The 19,781-nt window shown below is 39.7% G+C and overlaps 1 protein-coding gene across 7 annotated transcripts in view; it reads left to right on the top strand.

The window, feature by feature from the left end:
* The first annotated feature begins 4,726 nt into the window (after positions 1 to 4,726).
* Positions 4,727 to 19,781, top strand: part of ZC3H12B (zinc finger CCCH-type containing 12B) — a 31,910-nt gene continuing 16,855 nt past the window's right edge. The window contains exon 1 of one of the 7 annotated variants that reach the window (XM_068697035.1): positions 4,727 to 4,742. The gene's annotated coding sequence lies outside the window, so the exon portion shown is untranslated. Of the gene's footprint in view, positions 4,743 to 4,842; positions 5,331 to 5,417; positions 5,606 to 5,650; positions 5,987 to 7,213; positions 8,724 to 10,510; positions 10,528 to 19,781 lie in introns of those variants that run through there. The other 6 variants (XM_068697028.1, XM_068697033.1, XM_068697032.1 and 3 more) reach the window with 6 other exon arrangements.

Raw genomic sequence — 19,781 nt, 5'->3', positions numbered from 1 at the left:
AAAGACTACAACACCCACAAGGCAGAGCAGAGCTTTCCTGCCCTTTTTCCTGCAACTACTTTTGGAATCAGTTTGTCACACCTTATGTCAAAGGTTGTTAGGAGTGCAAAGAGAGTAAAAGGTGACTTCCTGAGGTCTATGCAATAATTAACATTTCATTAAATCATTGGAATTATGGAATAAGCACTATGACCGTTGGATGTGTTTGTAATTTTGATGTAAAACATAAAAACATGCTGTAGCCATTACTACTACCATGCTGTTTTCTTGTATGTACTCTGAGTGATGATGAGTGCATGTGGAGTTCAGAAGAGATACATTTTGTTCTTTAGGATTTTCTTTTTTATTTCTGCCACTACACATAGCAGTCTTAGTTGAAAAGAGTAACAATGCAAATAAAACAGCTAAATTGAGAAAAGTGACCATTTGCCATTCTAAGGACATTCTAGCCACGAATATCAGAGCACTTTGCTTTTTCACATGTTGGTGAATAGAGTCAGTCATTCCTCAGATAGGCAATTATTTTTCTTCAGCTTCTACAGTGTATTAAGAATTATTTTTTAAGGTATGAAGATATCAGTTATATCTCAACACTTTGGAAGATCAAAAGAAATAGCGTTTGCTACCTTTGGAAATGATGTTCATTGTCTGAAACAAATACAGAGAATCTGATGAGAAAGCAGCCGTGAAAATGAAAGCAAACAGTAAAACTGCAAAATGTTCTGTATTACAAAAGAGATGGAGGCTTGTAGAAGGGAATGTGACAGGCTAACATTCCCTCTACCTTCTTCTGAGTTCTTGTCGGGAAGGAAGAATAGGCTTAAATTCCTGAATTCTGCTACTCAGCCAGTCTCCAAAGAATTTATGCTAGTATATACCTCCCCTGCCTGCCCTGCCCTGCTTAACAAAGATGTTTAAGCAAACCTTTTGTAACTGAGGCAGCAAATGTTTGCAGTGGGATTTTTTTCTTCTTATGCAAATTACATTGAATAATCAATGTTGTGTGATGCAGATCAGACCCTGTTTCAGGCAGTGTGAGAAGCTGAGAAGCTAACTCTCTTCACAGGAGCTGCAGTTTGGCTTTTTTTTTTTTTTTTCCTGCTTTCACTGATCAGTGGGAATGAGCAATCCGGCAAATCAAGTCAGTCACGAAAACTTCAGAACTCATGGATGATATCAGCACCAGTGCACTGCAGCTTCCTGCTTATTTTTTCATAATATTAATATATCTAGTCATCTTTTTAAATGCTTTTACTTTCACATTTCCATTTATTTAAAAATAGCAAAAATTATCGTTTTTCATTAAGCATGGGTAAGCAGAACATTTTTTTTTCTCTTTGGTTTACCTGCGTTCTGTGACTTGGTCTTTAACATTCTCTTGTTCTCTATGACAGTATGTTTTCTCTGAGTGATTTTGCTGCTGCTTCTATTTACACTGCTTTGGAGCAGGGACCCCATTTTTATACTCACCTGTGAAGTAATATCAATTTGCATGAAGTCATAAAAACAACACAAAGCTCAGAATGTCATGCATTATTGCAATAGTTGCTAGCTGAACTCAGACAGTCCAAGTAAAATAGCTGGTTCCAAGCTAAAAATTGGTCTTAGAATCTCTTTATGTGCCACAGAGCACTAGCGATCATGATAAGCACTGGTTGAGGTTCACCTCGTGCCTGAGCAACTGGCAGCTGTGGTCAGTCTTCTCAGACAAAAGATTATGGATCTGTTTATCACTAATAATAATTAATAATCAATAGTTAAAGAGAGTTAAAAACTCAGGATGACTTGCACAAAACATCTACATTCTTTTTCTAACAATTCCACTAGACAATAAATTAAGAAATATATTGAAAATTTCAAACATTATAAAAAACATATTTCAGATTCTCTTATGAATCTTCCAATTAATGATTTGAGGATTTATTTGCATTATACAAGTCCAATTTTTGTAAATGTATTCTTGCAGACATAGTTCTGGAACACGTAATGAATAAATAGCAGCTCTAACTTACTTCAAAGTGGTCACAAAGGTTGATACTTACAGTGTGGATTTAAGAATTTATGTGGATTTAAGAATACTTTTAATAATGTAGGGATAGAATACTTTTAATAATGTAGGGATACTTTTGATGTTAGATATACAATATCTGAGGAACAATTCTTTCTACCCTTTCTTCCTTACCTCCAGGACAGAATCTTTAATCCACCTCTCCAGTGTTAAAATTCAGATCACTTTTCTGTCTGCGCTATTCTTGTTTAATACTCTGCCCGTTAAAACATTATTGGAGCATTTTTGAGACAATCTCCTGGGACTTGCACATGCTTTATGCAAGTTGTTCTCTCCCCTTCATTTTCCCAGAAGAGTGAGACTTTAACTTTTTTATATAGCTTATTTTAAATTTATTTCTTCTTACTTTATTTACACAAACCTGTTTATATAAAAGCAAGGTCAAAGAAATACCACTTGTACTCAATACACAAAAGTCAACCATGTGGGCGCGAGGTATGTTAGGTCTCATTTTAAGCAATTAAAAATATAGGTGTGCTATACACATGATGGTAGGAATTTGTTAACTTTACCATTTGTGCAAAACTAAAAACCATTAGCTCTGCAGAATAACAAAGCGAAGAAACAATCCTCAGAAGTATTCAAAAGAAATGAAGGCCTGAGGAAAACCATTTCATATCAGTAGGCAAATTCCCATTGCTTTCACTAGGTCTTAAGTCAGGCTCTAGATAAATAGTAAGTAGTCTTTTGGAGCATGCATTTATCTTGAGTTCAGCATCCACATGAAATCAGTGCCTGCTGCAGTAAGATATCCTCCTCTTTCCTCAATTGTGGAATCAGCACGGCTGTCATCCTGTGCCCTCTTCCCTATGCTGCCTTTGAAGTACAGTGAATCTGCTTGGCATTTTGTAGCCTCTCAGCTCACACTGGTTTTTGAAATGTGGTGGCATTTTTCTTTTCGTTGATGAAGAATACAGTCCTTTAAATGAGGCTTCTGCTATTGCTGCCAAATTTCTGAACAACTTTTTCAGTGTAAACTTTCAGCAAAGTGACAAAAGAGGAAGAGGAGAATATGTACTTTCACCACTGCTATCAGAGGTAACAAGGTGAGCAAAAGGCGCATTGTACCCTGGAGAGATAGGTCAGTATCCTGATTGTGCACTCTGAGATCCCTACTGTTTCTAGAGATAGAGATGAAAAATCCTGTTCCAGATTGTAAAGTGAAAAATCAGTATGTCATGAGGCATGCTGTTTTATGGGCAGAGCAGAAGGCCAGGTTTTGTCCATCTGGATTACTCTTTCAGCTCTGATGCTAATACTGGCAGTCCAAGCACATTCAAAAGGTGGTGTTCGACTTTTTTCTTAGTAGGTTTGGGCAAGTGTCTTAATCTCTCTGCGTTTCACTTTTTGTTGTATACAAAATAGGTCTGACAGTTCTTTAAATTATCAGAAATCACTGCACTGATGTTTCACATCTACTCTGCTGCTATGTATAAACTTTGATGTGTCAGATATAAATAATGATCAGTTTTCTCCCAGCACACAGGTAAGATTTTTTCAGTGGGAGATGTGGGACTAAAGCAAACAACTGCCATTGAAAAAAAACTCCCAGTCATCTGTTCCTGAAAAATTCATCCTTGTTCCTATTTGATCCTTTTTGAACCAAGAGCTAATAGGCAGACACATTTCAAAACAAGTTTTAGTAGTATGCAGACCGAACTCAATGCCTAAGTACTACCCTACCCATTGAGCACCAGTTTGAATTTTGTTGCATTTAAAAAGATTAGACACTTCTATTTCATATAAATTCATTCCATACACTGATACCACTGTGACAAGAAGTCTGATACAGAACAGTTCCAACTGCAAGAATGACTTTTTCCCCCCCTAGGTAATCATCCCTCCTAGAACAATCAATTCTGCAAAGAATATATATAAATATATATATATATATTTATAAGAATTTATATATAATAAGAATAAGAATAAAATATATATAAATAAATAAAATATAAGAATATATTATTATATATAAGAATATATATAAAGATATATATATTTTTTTATTATTTTCTCAGCATGTGCTGGATTTAACACATTACCATATGTATATATATATATTCTTTATAAACTATGTTTAACTTTAAAAAATACCATTAAATTCTGTGTACATTGCTCATTATTACAGAAAAGTTTTCGCGTTATAAAGAATGCCTTGATAAACTTTTAAGTTCTATAAAATGAGCCACTGTGATAGATTCATTTATGTGACAAGTGACATACAGTAATATTGTACATTTTGTCAGCTTTTCTGTATCTTCATCAGAGCATCTGAAACATCTTTCTAGACAAATATCAGTGAGTTAAAGCAGCCAAGCTGCAAGCAAGATTTTTTTTTTCCAAAAGATAAAACTCAGTAGTTTATAAGGTCGTCCAGCTGCCAGGGGAAACTTGGGAGATGTGAGGGCAGGTGAAAATTTGTGCGGACTGACATGAAAAAAAAGCGTGTAACACGTTTTGTGAAAGACATGGCATGCCCAGCAATTGCAGTTGCGCTAGCAGAAAGCCTGGTACTGCCGGCCGGCAGGCTGATGGAAAATCCCCCCCCGGCAGCACGCAGCAGGACCGGCCGCGGGCCGGCGTACCGCGGGGCTGGGGGCGTGTTGCCGCGGGCACCGCGGGGAGCGGCGCTGCCAGGCCTCAGAAAGCAGGAGTCAAAATGGCGCATCCCGAGGTACGGCATTCGCTCCAAATTCGGCGGTCACACGCCAGCCCCCGGCTCCTAAGAGCACCCCGTCTCCGTCAGCCCTGAGGCGTTCGCTCCCCGCGCGGCCCGGCTCTGCTCCTGCGCCGCGGGCGGGGCCCGGGGCCGGGCACGCGCCGGCAGCACCCTGGCGCCGGGCGGGAGCGGAAGGCCGGTGCGCGCGGCCGCGCGTCGACGGCGCGTGCGCTGCCGCCGGGAGCGCGCGGGGCGCCGCGAGGAGCCGGGCGCCCGCAGCGGCGGGGGCTGGGCGCGGTTGCTAGGCGACGGCGCCCGGGCAGCGGCGTTGGCCCGGCGGAGGCGCGGGCAGGGATGAGGCGGAGGCAGCGGCCCCCGCGCTGCCGCCGCCGCTGAGCCCCCTCCCGCCCCGTCCCGCCCGGGCCTCGCTGCCCGCTCCCCCCGCTCCTCTCCCCTCGCTCCAGCCTGCCCTCCCCCCTCCATGCGGCGGGAGCGGCCGGAGTGGGGCCCGTGCCGCGGCCGCACCGAGCCCCGCCGCCCCTCGACTCTCCGCCGCCAGCCGCCGCAGGGAGCCGCGGGCGGCGTCTGCAGCGACAACAGCGGGTGAGGCCCCGGCTGCGGGCGGGGGCGGGCGCGGGGCGGCAGCAGGCGCCGGGCACCGCTTCCCGGCGGCGGCGCGGCGAGGGGGGAGAAAACGGGGGAGGGGGGGGGGATGCTCCGCTCTGCGTGACCCGCGAGGCCGGCGGGACGCCCCCTGCCGCCTGACGGGTGCTCTCCGGGCCGGGCCGGGCCGCGGCCGAGCGCGGCCTCTTCCTCCTTTCTCCACCTCCTCCTCCTCCTCCTCCTCCTCCTCTGTCCGCACGCACGGCCCGAGCCGGGTGCGTGCCCGGGCGGGGGGCGCGGGGCCTGGGGCGGGCGCTGGTGCTCTGCCGGCGCCCTGCACTCCGCGGAGTGCGGGCGGGGCCCTGGAGCCCGTCGTGACCTGGCGGCGGAAGGGGCCTGGGCGGGGGCTGCGGGACCGGGAAACGCGCGCGGTGCCGTTTAGCGATGCCAAGCGCAAGGCTGCGGCAGTGCGCTGCTCAGGGAGGTGCTCTGCGCCCGGGCATAAGGCGGGGAGCGAGAAACGTGCGTTATAAAAGCAAGGTGATCCAATGAGGAAATTACTTCTGTAGAGGGTGTCCGATGGTCGCTGCTCACAGCCTTCCGTTTCTCCTTGTAGCGCAAGTGTCAATGAGAGATGGTGACTTGCGGCAGGATAGGTGAGGTTTAAGGCAGCTTTCTCACGAGCTCGTTTAAAACTGTTGGTTTTCGTAGCTCTCTGCTTTTCTGTTTTGAGGCTGTGTTTCACAAGACCTGTATATTTCCTTCCCAAGTAACAAAGCAGTCAAATGGAATGCCAAAGCTATACTGTGTCTTCTTAAGTTGACAAATGTGGATATTCTGGTTGCTTAATGACCTCCATGTGATATACTGTCTTTTTTTTTTTTTTTTTTAAGTCTTGTATTTTAGTGATAGGCAGGTACTGTCATAAATTGGAAGGAGGAATAGAAGGAAAATGAAAGTACCGCTTGTTTATGAACTTCTGCTGAGCATATCAGTAGTTTGGTGTGCCTGGGAATGTGCAGCAGTCCAGATTCATCTGATTTCATATGCTCAGCGCGTTTGTTCATTTAAATAGTTGTCTATGAAGTAGTCGCTTTTGTACAGGAAGCACCCTTTGTTAAAGAAATGTGTCTTTTACTTGCCAGACTCTGTAAACGGACTATGGTATGTAGAACTGAAAGATACGTTTTACGAGTGTAGCTAACATTGCTTACAAAATGATCTTTGTGTCTAGATGGAAAAGTGGGTTAGTGGGGATGTCAAGGTCATTTTCACATTTAGAACAATTCAACGTGGTTGGAATGTGTTATTTTTTTCTTCACTATCACATTACCTGTATATTGGTCCTGTAGCTGCTGATATTTTCTGGACCTGTCTTCATAAATGTTCTAATGGTTACTGAGTTTTAACAGAAGTCCTCTTTAAAGCTTCTGTAAAGCTATTAAATTTCATGTGAATAATCCCTTAAAGATGTATTTCAAAAATCTAACAGCACCCAAAGTCACTAATAAAAGAATGGAAACAAAAGACGTTAAGAGGGTGAATGGGTATCAGTGACAATATGTGCGGATGAACTAGTAGGAAAGTCAATTCTTACCATCAATTGTGGTGAGTAAGTTCTATCTTTCTGTTCTTTGATCTTTTGGGATGCCTTTTCCAATGCAAATTATTCCATTGTAGTCATCTACTGTTTCTGGCTTTCCTAACCGCTTTACAGGTTGCAACTGAGATGGCATTTTGTTAAACATTTATAGTTCTGTTATAGATCTGCAAATAATAGAAATAAAACAAATTGCTTTTGTCACTTGCTCTCTGTTACTATTCACATCAAGGGCATAAGCACTGGAGCTCTTCTTTTTTTCCCCTACTTTTTTTTTTTTTTCTTTTTATAAGCCATCTTTGATGTGATGTATTTTATGGTAACATAGAAAATTAATCTAGAAGTAAGAATACCATGGCCAGCTTTGAAAATCTAGGCTTACTGGTTCCATGACATGTAGCATTGTTTGATATGTTTCAGATTTAGGAAACACATGTGGAAGTGCAGAGCTAATCGGTATAGGATCCCCTAAGATGTAGCTTTATTGTTCTGAGGTGAGCAACTTGTTCATGAAATTGGCCATAAGAGAAACTCTTCATTAGCTGTCAGTCTCAACTCAAATATATATATTCTTTCTATATTTAAAATAGTACTTTAGCTAAGTATCTTTCAGTTTTAAAGGAAGCTGTTGTATTTCGTATTCTTACTTGAGTTATTTTTGACTTTGCTTGCTAGCAAACCAGGTTGAATCACCATGTCAAAATAAAATCTAGACTATATCGTTTGTTGTGGGCTTCCTCTGGAATTTCATTAGGCTATAACAGTACACTATACTGAAGCTTTTACAAATCCTAGCTTTGGCCAAGGTACTTGTTGGTAACCTAGCTGAAATATAAGAGTTTGTTTTCCACATTCAGTTCATCTGGAGAGAGTCCTCTCATCAAGATTAATATCAATTCTGATTAGCTGAGTCTACTTGTTCATTTTTCTAGGGGACAATGCTATAATACAGTCAGAATATTAAACCTTAGGCTATAGCCAAAGAATCAAACTAAAATTATTTTTAGTAAGGGCATCCGCAAGAAATTTGATATATTTGCGCCTTTAATGAGACCATAGACACCTCAGCCAAATCATACAAAGTCAAAGTCAGAATTTTAAACTAAAAACCATGAGATCACCCCTCTCTCTTCCCTCTTTTCTTTCCTTCTTTCCTTTTTCTTAAGTTCAAACACTAATTTTAGACTCTTTGCTAAGTCTTTTTTTTTTTTTTTTCCTTCTGATTTCTAGGTTGTCCTGACTGGGGGGGAATCTTCCTCTCTCTCAGGCCTAGTCCACATGTAGATCGTCTCTCTCTAAAGAGTAGATCGTCTCTCTGTAAAGAGTAAGATACAGTTGCCAGAGCATAGGGATCTGCTGTTTTAATTTTTGAAAGCAGAACAGTAGGCTTTTCCTGTAGTCTTCTTGAAAATGATTTTCAGGCTTCTTTGCCTTGGAAATGAACAGTGTTGTCATATTACGAATGAAGGAGTCTTAGAAAAAAAGAATAATTTAGGTTGGAATGGACTTCTGGAGGTAATCTAGTCCAACACTCTGCTTAAAGCAGACCTAATTAGTGACTGACCTTGTTTTTGCAAAAGCAGCATAGCAAGTCTGAAAATCTCCAGCCACAAGTCACTTTTAAACCCTTCTTACTGCTTTCCATAAAGGTACTCTTTGATGCTAACTCAATGAGGTGTCTTTCTGATTCCGATGCTTTTTTTTTAGTAGCTTCTGCAGAGCCTGGTTGTGTATCAGGAAGCATATATGCTAGCTGCTGAGTTCATCCCACTTCCTGTTGGATGGCATAGCAGGTAGGGGTCCACTTAATATATTGAGGCCTTTAGAAACCGAATGCACTTTGTTTTTCAGGTTTCTCAAAGATTGCTTTGTTACTAAATGAGATTTTTGGTTAAAGGAAGAGTTGGTTTAGTCCAGCAAAGCAGAGTTATAAATATTCAGTTACAAAATTACAGTCAGTATAAGTTAAAATGATAAAATGCATCACATGTTTGATGTGTCTTTGACTTAGCTGCACTTACAATGTTATGTTTTCTTTTCCTTCCTAGAGCATTAATGAGTCATATGGATCTGCAGGGTAACAGCTTCCTATCTGAATGTGGATTGGAAGAATGAGCGTAGTATTGCTTTGGTTTTAGATTTCAGTCCATGATTTCAGTTCATATGGAACTGCTAACAACTGCTCTTTTGAGAGGTTATAGTTCTGCTCGTATTTTACGTGAGGATGTCAACTGAAGCGTAAATGTTGCTTTGGTAGGGACAACAGACTTTTTCAGTGGCAAATATGCTAGCCATAATTACTTAAAATTATTGGAAAGAGAAGATTGGTGGAAAGAGGTACCAGGTATTGTTCTGACTCCCTTTTTTTGGACGCATGTTTACTGTCTAGGGTGTGGTGTTTTTTTTCTGTCTTTTTTTCTTTGTCTTAAGAAGTCAAATGCAATACCCGGTGCAAAAGAAATGCTTCCTTTCCTTCACTCCAGAAGTCAGGCCTGTACTTAATACTTGTCTTGTGCTCAGCACTACCTAGGTGAAGAAGTTGGTTGACTTCATGCACAAATCACATATCTTAAGAAACAGATGGAAAAAAGCCACTTCCTGCATTTATATTTCCAACTATGTCCATCCTACCCCTTTAAATTCATACTTAGGAGTGTCACAAAATAAATGAAGTCTGAGGTATGAGGCTTAAATTCTACGCTGACTTTGTGTCTCTTAATACCAACTTGATTTTTGGTGTATTCCTTCTTCTTAAGCAATTTCAAATCCTCTTTTTATGTGTAGTGCTACACACAGCTTGCTTTTATGTATACTCTAATACTGGGATCTGTGATTATTTGAAGTATTTACTGAAATAAATTTGAAATATCTTAGACATTGCAATGAGGCGTAGTTTATAGTGATATTATTGTTTTTCAGTTTAACAAAACTCGACAATATGCTAAGAGTGATGTGAAGAGGGATAAACTTCTAACATAGGTTTTCTTTTCTACTGCGTTGTTTCTATCCTGTGTTTTGAATTAAATCCTGTGATCTTCACCAAAGCAAAATAACATCTTTGGGGCCTTGGGATTCATTGCATATCTGTGCAGCAAAGAATACCTTGTTTTATTTAGTATTCCAAATCTGCCATGACCTGTTAAAGAGGTTTTACTCTGGATTTTCAGAAGTGGCCATTGTTTCTCAAAATTCTAGCTAATCAAAATGGTTTTACTCATTTCCCTGTTGTCTGTTAACTGGGTAATGTTTTCCTTTTACTGGCATTGCCTCTAGATTAATTTCTGAATCGTTTATGAAAGCTTAGCTATGGAAAAAAGCTACAGATGTTTGTTCATATGCTTTAATTTTTTCAGAAAAACTTGCCAGGTAGATACATAATCAAAGGCAGAAAAATGAAATTCTGAGCATCTTCTTTGAGATCATATTTTTGATGCAGAGGAGGAGCATTGTGCTGTTCTGTTTAGTGTCTTGCTTGCTATGGAGTGGTTGAGCAGAACTGTAACTCGTTACCCTTTCCTCAAAGCTGGACAAGGAAGTTTTCATCAACGTCAGCTAGAAAAGATCTGAATTATTGAACCCACTGAAACTCAGTAATAGGTATGGAAAATTCTTTGTTTTTAGGCTTGGTTACTGGAATTGTGGCATTTCATCTAATTTTGGACAAAATAAAAAAAGACCAATAAAGACTTAGGGTTGTGTTCATTAACTTTCACAGATTAGGAAGAAAGTAGTGGCTCTCAGATGCTCATCTGAGTGTCTGGCTGAATTTCATTCAGTGCTGAATGAAATTGTCACTCCAATGCCTTGCTCAAAAGACCAGTCTCTTTCTTGCATTCAGCAATGGTGAAATGGATGGTCCTGTATGCACACCTGAACCTCTTGTACCATTGCCAGGGTTCCCTCAGCATTGTTAAGAAAGAATATTAAAGGTTGGATGGTAATGATAATTATGTACATCTTAACTGGTGAATCAACACTGAAAATCTTACTTTTTGCCTCTAACACAAGTGTGCTAAGCCACATTCCTTATGTGGAATGTGAAACAGAAATGCAAACCTGCCTTTTTCTTCTTTTTTTTTTTTTAATACTGTATCTGAATTGATTCAGAAAGGAATAAGCTTCTAAAAAAATTATTTTTATCCATAGCCAACAGGCTGTTTTTCACCTATAGTTTCAATATAGTTTTTAAGTACATTTGCTGTTGTTGTTACATGTTAGTACTTTATTTTAGATGATGAGTATCATATAGTATATGTAATATACTATGTAATATAATATGTAATATAGTATAGTGTTTTATTTCGGAGAAATACTGAGTACAAAAAGTAAAACATGCTTCTTGATGTTGTTCTGAGTTTGCTTGATAAAGGACCGTACTGTTTTAGGCTTTTGATTCATGCAACTTTGTTTCTCTCTCCATCAAAATGACAGTGTTGAAACTTCCCATTAATGTGTTGAGGCTGACATTGCATAGTAAGTTAAGAAAAAAAAATCCATTAAACTGAATCAAAGTGCTGTCATTTATATGGCTGTAATTACTGCAGGACTGAAAACCAATCTGCCATTTTAATACTTCTGTTACAAATGCAGTTTGACTTAGTGCATGCTCTGGGAATGTTGATTACACATGTCTCTAAATATGTAAATGAGCTGTGGTTCTCTGCTCAGGTCTTCAGTTTATACCATCTCTTCTATGTTTTACCGTATCTTCTCATGGATGAGTGAGTTGGTGTACTTTATTAGACTAAGTATTTGAACTTGTGTTCATTTAAAGTATTTTACAGTAAGACTGTTCTTTTTAAATAACAAAGGTTCCTCACTCTTTGTTGAAGAAGGTACTGTAAGTAATGCTGATGCTGGCAAAAGACAGATGTTTTTACCTTGGTTAAAGCCTGGCATAATGATCTTCCTTTACTAACTCATGCCTATGTATTTTAGTCTTTTTAAGGAAGCTGTATCAGAATATATGTGCTATACATCTTTGAATGGCTTGATGTTTATACGAGTGTTGTTTGCTAACTACAAAAGCTCTAAAGACAGTCTCAAGAAAAAATGTGAAAAACAAAGTTTTAAAAAGAATAAAAAGCAGAATCCTGCTAGATAAATTCAGAGTGCTTAGACATGTGATCTTGTTGATGTTACCTAGAGCTACACTTCAAACTGCACTATAAATTATCAAAGATTCCATTTTTGCAAAAGCATTGCATTTTATAGTCACTTTAATTTCAAAATGGCGAATATGATTTGGTAGTTTTTATACAAAATCTATTTTGTCCTGTTTTTCTACAGTCTTGCAACACTTGGCAGAGTGGATGAAAATTAACTATGTTAAACCTACTATGTTTGTTTCAGGCTGAAAATAATTCATTACTAATATTCAAAAAATAAATTGGTGAAAATGATTAATTCCTGCTGAATTACAGCATATGCATTATGGTATGTGTATGTAAACTGTAATATATCCTTAACATCTCTGTTTAAAATAAGGATGATATGGAAATCTAGTACGGTCAAGGTGTATAAACACACAAGCAAAACACATCCCACCTTTTTCATTTTAGCAGGGACAAAAGAATTCCACATAATGTAGAATCACAGAATATCCCGAATTGGAAGGGACCCACAAGGTTTGAGTCACAACTCCTGGCTCCACACAGGACCACCTGAAAATCAGACCCTATGTCTGAGAGCATTGTCCAAACTCGGTGTTGTGACCATGTTCCTTTGGAGACTGTTCCAGTGCCCGACCACCTCTGGGTGCAGAACCTTTCCCTAGCCCCCAGCCTGACCCTCCCCTGTCCCAGCTCCATGCTGTCACCTCGGGTCCTGTCGCTGCCCCCAGAGAGCAGAGCTCAGCGCCTGCCCCTCTGCTCCCCTCTAATGAGAGAGCTTCAGGCTGCCATGAGGCCTCCCCTCAGTCTCCTCTGCTCTGGGCTGAACAAACCCAGGGACCTCAGCTGTTCCTCATACATCTTTCCTCTAGACCCTTCCTTCACCATCTTTATAGTGCTCCTTTGGATGCTCTCTGGTAGTTGCCTTTATATTGTGGCACCCAAAAGTGCACACACAGTCCACACAGTGCAGCTCTTTGCATTTTTAAAAATACATTCTGAAATACCAAAACATTAATTTTAGAATATTCTAAGATCTTGTTCAGTTGTGAATCTTTCCCAGCAGATGAGTAAAAGTATATACCCAGAATGAGAAAAAGCTCTTATTTTTATTTGTGGCTTAAAGCTGACAATGAAGTCTGTATCAGTAGATACAATAATGTACTACCTCCAAAAATATTAAAAGCAACAATAAGTAATGAGTAATATTTTTACACTGCTGAAGTAAGATCACAAGGAGGTTGTTTCTTCACTGTCATGAAAACACTAGTGTTGAGTTTTGTCACTTTTTCATGAGCATTGTAAAAATGCATTTTTCAAAATAAAGAGCTAATTCCAAGTTCAGATGTCCTCTGACGATCACTACTGTATAATAAGCACTGTTCTGTCATTCTCTTGAAGACTGTTGTTTAATGCATTTGATAGCATCTTAGAATGGCTCGGGTTGGAAGGGCCCTTAAACGTCATCTAGCTCTAACCACCCTGCCACGGGCAGAGCTGCCACCCACTAGATGAGGCTGCCCAGGACCTCATCTAACCTGGCCTTGAACACCTCCAGGAATGGGGCATCCACAGCCTCTCTGGGCAACCTGTGCCAGCGTTTTGGTTCCAGTGTTTCTATTTGGTTTGTTTGTTTGTTTTGTGTTTCAGACCCAGATTGTAGTGTCTTCAAAATGGCAATTAGTCAGGTGTTAGGGAAAACGACCCAAGTGTGCTCTGGCAGCATTTCTTTCTAGTAACCGCTAGTCCGTGCTGTAGCATTCCGCAGCATTGAAGAGCGTGTTGGATTTAGTGTCTCTGAACACTGAATCGTAATTAAACGCTTCTCTTTCTTTTTACCTCTACTCGTGTTGTTTCCATGGTTTTAGTTACTTTACTGGAGTTGGTATGTGTGTAACCAGGAAGTTTTTATGTTAGCAGGCTTATGCGACATCTATTCTGTAATCACAAGGTGAGGTTGCAGTAAATGGATAGTATGCCTGCCTTACCTGTCGTTTAGTTGTGAAGACTGTAGGAGGGTTTTCAGTCATTCACAGTAGAATAAATAACCTGCGATTGTGCTAGGTTTATACTGTCTTTTGAAGTTCATGTTATTATGTTCAGTTTGGATTTATGTCTTTGTGTAGTTCAGTCACTTTCTGATAATCTGGAAATATTCACAGTAACTGAAGACTTGGCTGTTGTTTAGAATGGCTGACTTCGAGAAGGATGCCTCTTCCTTGTAGGCCTGTGTTACAGGGACGAATCTGCACAGAGTAGCACGTTAATGATAGCAGAATGAGATGAAGAATGAAGAGAGAAACTAAGACATTAGAATTCATCATGAAGCAAAGGAGGGAATAGCTTCATTTTTAATGATTTACATATTTTTTTCTTGTGAAGGTGTTTGACAGTTTTAAGAAATATAAAAGGAGAAATTTGCGATATTTATTCCTCGCTGTGCATATAGAACTTCCCTAGATGTTACTGTTTTACATGGTTACTATTTGGTTACTTTTTTTTTTTATTTTTTCACAAAGTACCATAAGAAATAATTTATTAACTGCATATATTTCAAAATATACAAGAAACAAACACACATTGCTCTCCCTAATTAAAATAAATATTACAGAATCATTGTAATCTGTACTTTTTTTCCAGGTGAGAGAATTTGAGAAAATACTCAGGTTGTGTTTTTGTAACCCTGTTTTTGCTATCTACAATGACAGAAAGTAGGCAAACCTGCTTTAAGGTTGATTAAATAAGTTAATGAAATACATATTTTTTTTCATTTAAAAGTTGTTCCTCGTATTAGATCTGTGCATCATGTAATTGTCCCTTTGGTTTTGAAGGTTGTGGTTCAGAGCACAGAGGTGATAGATACAGTTTCATAAAGGATGAAAAAAAAATCAGTTCATTATTTCACCCTGTATTCTGTTTCTTTTGGTTCTGCTGAAATCAGCAGGCTTTGAGTAGAGCTATTTCTCGCACAAGATCTTTCATAGTCATTGTCATTTGAATAGTAATTGTTAAGTAATTCTCAAATGTTTTTCATAAACATTTCAATACTTCATTACCTAGCAGACATTTTCCTTATGTTTTATTACCATCAAAGTTAAATGGATGCTTACATTTTGGTGCTTTATGAACAAAATATGGAGACGCTGTTGCCTGACTGGTCCTCTGAATCACATTACCAATTCTACTAGTTGGTCGTGACTGTGCTGAAAGAAGTGTTTAGGAAAGAAAACTTGGTTGCTTAGCAATGACCATCAAGAGACTAAGATTTTTAAAGCTGCAGAATATACTTTTCTAATATATAGTTAAAATATACTCTGATAAGAAACTTGTAGTATCTTTTGTTTCTCTCCTTAAATGTTTGTGCTTATTTTGCTGTCTTGGAGAGAATGTAACTTGTACTAAATAACCACTAAAATTTCAGTTTGTTTAATATTCTTGTTTATGATCCATATGAGCTTTTATTCCATCTTTGAGAAAATTTTGAGGCACACAGGCTTTTCTCAATTTAGTAATTATCAGCAAAATCAAGTGTTGTTCAAATTATTTGTGTAATATTTGTTCTGTCTTAACCTGTAAGTAGAATATTTATTTTTAAATTTACCTCATGTGATAACTCCTTAATACATCTGTGCTGACTTTACAGTTTAACCTAATTGTGCTAAGTTTACAGTATAAGCCATAACAAAACAAAAAAGTAGAAAATTAGCTACAAGGTGAGTTTCACAGGCAGAAGACTAATGTTTTTTCCAGTAACTTTTTTCTATGCGGGTAAGGACAAAGTGAGCATAAAGGCAGTAACACAGCAGAGAACTCTCAGCAAAGCACCTATTGCTACCAGAAACAGAACACAGCTTACATATGCTTGGCCAAAGACTGCCTGAAAGCTGCCATTTCATTCTACGTGATGCATGAATTGCTTACACTAGATTAATTGTAATCAACAGTTCACTCTTCTACTGTTCAGAGTCTGATAGAGATGTATCGTGTTTGCAGGCTTTCTTCACTTTCTTGTCTCATCTTGTCTCATCACAATTTGATTTCAGTTTTTATTCTGTACCCTGTTACTGGGGAGTTAATTCAAATGGTTTGAACTGTTTCTTTGATTCATAGCTTTCTCTTTTACAGATCTCTCCCTTTTCTCAAACTTGTGGCTTGTGGAGAATTTGATAATCTTCATAAACATTCAGCCGCTAACATAAACTGAAATTGGCTGAAATAGTGCTTTCATTTCTCCTAGATATATAGGCTTGAAATCTAGGAGCCCCCTTAGACTTCTTAGTCTATCTTAGAAGTAGTCTGGCTGCGTGGGTCTAAGATTTCCTGGTGTTATGGTCAGGGAGGTGGCTGAGATTGAGTCCTCCGTTTCTGTTAATCCACCAAATTGTTTATCCAGGCTCTGGATTCATATTGACATTTTGCCCTAAGCTGCTTGTTGTGATGTGCATATGTGTCTCTGCAAAACAAGTGTGTTAGAAACGTGCTTTCTTTTCACTTGCCCCTTTAGAACCTTCTTTTAAACTCCTTTGGCGTCCCTGCAAAGGCATAGAATCACAGAATATCCCAAGTTGGAAGGGACCGACGAGGATCATCGAGTCCAACTCCTAGCTCCACACTTGTCTACCCAAAAATTCAGACCGTATGACAAAGAGCACAGTCCAAATGCTTCTTAAACTCTTGACAGGCTTGGTGTCATGACTATGTCCTTGGGGAGCCTGTTCCAGCGTGCAACAACCCTCTCACTGAAGAACCTCTTCCTGATATCCAGCCAGAACCTCCACTGTTGAAGCTGAACACCATTCCCTCGGGTCCTACATGTATTGCTGGTCGCTAAAGAGAAGATTGGTGTCTGCCCCCCTCTCCCCCTCGTGAGGAAGTTGTGGACTGTGATGAGGTCTCTCCTCAGCCTACTCTTTTCCAGGCTGAACAGGCCAAGTGACCTCAACCACTCCTCGTACGTCTTCCCCTCCAGGCCCTTCACCATCTTTGTAGCCCTTCTCTGGACACTCTCCAACAGTTTCACGTCCTTTTTGTACTGTGGTGCCCAGAAATGCACACAGTACTACTACTAAAGCTGCCTGGAAAAACTGACCCACAACAATACCAAAATGATCCTTGTAGTTTTTCTTCTGTTCAAATTATCACTTGTTTAATTCATTTGTAATTTGTCATCATAATTCTAGATTATATTTTATCTGAGAAGGGACTATATGGTTAGAATAGAATAGGAACTGACTGAGGTCCCTAGATAAGTCTGTACTACCCCCAACAGATAATATGAATCAGAAATAAAATAATATTGTCAGTATTCCACTATAAGATTATGTATTTGAATTACTGAAAAGTGCAGTATAGAAATATATATGTATTATTACAGCATTCAGTTTTTAGTGTAAATGCCAGTAAGTTGATTGCATACATACATTGCTGCTGACTGGAAGCTCTGTCAAAGATGTGAAAACAACTACATTCAGTGCCACATGTGTCAAAAAATGCTGAACTTTGTCATTTAAAGCAAGAAGCAGGAAGATTAACAGCCAGGAAATGTTTTTTTTTTTATGGATGTGGATAATGTGAACTAGCAAATGATATTTTATATGTATGTAAATGCATATATTTTAACAAATAAAGCAAAGTTCTAAAGGGGCAAAGAAATGCAAAAAGTATTTTGCATTGTATGTTTGTATGCATTTCCCTTTAATGAACCTTAATGGGCATCAGACAGGAAAGGCAACAAGAGGGGAAGCCCTTGGTGCTGTTTGTGAGAGTGCTGCATGTTCCTGCCTGTGCAGATCTGTGCCCTGCTCTCTTTGCTTACTAGGATTATGTGATCAGCCTTGCTACTGGTTGGAGCTGGGGCTGTGGAGCAGCTCAGTGTTTTCTGAACAGAAACCATGGTTACTTGGTACAGTATATAGTGTGTTTTTGACAAGTGCTATTTAGGAGCCTGTAAGCAGCATGAGAAGCAAGAAACAACATTAGCAATTATAAAAGTGCCTTAAAATTATTAAGTTAGGCTTCAATGGCAATAAGTGCAAACATGATGAAACAAGAATCTCAGTTGACGAGGTAGTGAGGGGTAGTAAGCTGATTATGAAAAGCTTAATAAAAATATCCAAAACAAATTGTAAAAGCAGTAAAAAAAAAGTGGAGGACTTAGACTTGACTTAATGTCAAGGTAAAATGTTAATCTTCTGTTTGCTTAACACCATTTCACCTTTCCTGCGAGAAGGTATAAACGGCGGTGGCCACGACTCTTCTCTGCGTTCTTGGACTTGAGGTAGTGAGATTGAAAATGTTATCACTTTATTTACTTATTAGGACACAAGGAAACAGCTTCAATTTGCACTACAGGAGGATTAGTGTAGATGTCAGGTAGAATTTCTACATGGGAAGGGTGGCTGGGCATTGGAACAGCTTGCCCAGGGAAGTGGTGGAGTCGCCATCCCTGGAGGTATTTAAGAGACATGTGGGTGTGGCGGCTAGCTACAGTGCTTAGCAGTGGACTTGCAGTGTTAGGTGATGGGTGGACCTGATGATCTTAGGAGTACTTTCCAACCTAAATGATCCTGATTCTGTTTCCTCTCAGCATCAAGCTTCTGTTAAAGCAATTTTGTAAGTTCCTACTTACTGTTTTTAATCAGAAATTTCTTTAGTTTGGCTGTTGCAAAGGAAGCAGTTGTACAATGGACATAAGTGGTGAATTCAAGACACCCTGTGCTTAAGTGTTTGAAGGTACTGAGAAAAGAGAAAATAATTTTCCTGATGGGCCAACATAATAGATGACTCCTTTATTTAAAGGAGAAGCATGTGGTCCAATAAGAAGGGATAATATACTAAATGCTTGCCATGCTGATGCTGTAGGTGGAGAGGTAATGATGGTGAGTAGAGGTTCTTAACTGGATGTCAGAACTAAACTGGGACCAAATATGGTTTCAGACATATGGTGGTACAGTGCTGAGACCTCAGTTTTCCAAGAATAGGGCATCTGAGCCTTTTCAGAATAGTGGTACTGATTAGACCTGGATCATTGGCATTGACAGTGACAGTGATTGATGTGCTTGTTGGATCAAAACACTAATTTACTGAAAAGCTAACATCCTCTGCAGAGATACTCTCTGTACTGAAGCGATCCTGGGCTCCAGAATAAGATGACAGTTATTCAAAAAACAAAAACAACAACCAACCAAACAAAAAACTTATGCAACTTGAGGACAAGTAATCATCACTTTGTGTGCCTTGTCTCAGCTTGAGAATGGGCTTGTTTGGGAGGGTGGTCTGGATCATAGTTAGTGAAAACACAGTAAATCTATACCAATAACCGTGGGCTATAGAGAGTTCCAGGGGCCATGACAGGGTGTACGTTAGACTGTTCAGGACTGCGAAGAAATGAGGGAGACACCATGGTGCTTTCTGTGTAACTGAGTGATGGTATTACACACCTGACTTCTAATCTGGATGGTGTGAGGAAGAAGGCTGTGTTAAAGTAGTGGTAGTTAATGCTGATGCTGCTTTCTTTTTGTTCATTTCCTCTTTCTGCTACGTTTTCTGGCTTGGGAGAAACACAACGTTTCTTCCTTCCCAGGTGCCCTCTCCCAGTGGTCAGTGGGAAAGTGTGAGGGCTTGGTCCTGTGCAGTAACTCTATTTATTTATTTATTTATAGTTTTGGTACCCCTGAACTGACAATGAGGTGTCTCATTGTGTGAGAATCTTGATGTAGTGTATTTGGGAACAAATTCTAC

The sequence above is a fragment of the Anas acuta genome, chromosome 13 (assembly GCF_963932015.1).
Source record: "Anas acuta chromosome 13, bAnaAcu1.1, whole genome shotgun sequence".
Classification (NCBI taxonomy): domain Eukaryota; kingdom Metazoa; phylum Chordata; class Aves; order Anseriformes; family Anatidae; genus Anas; species Anas acuta.
This window is presented reverse-complemented; position numbering and strand designations above follow the sequence as displayed.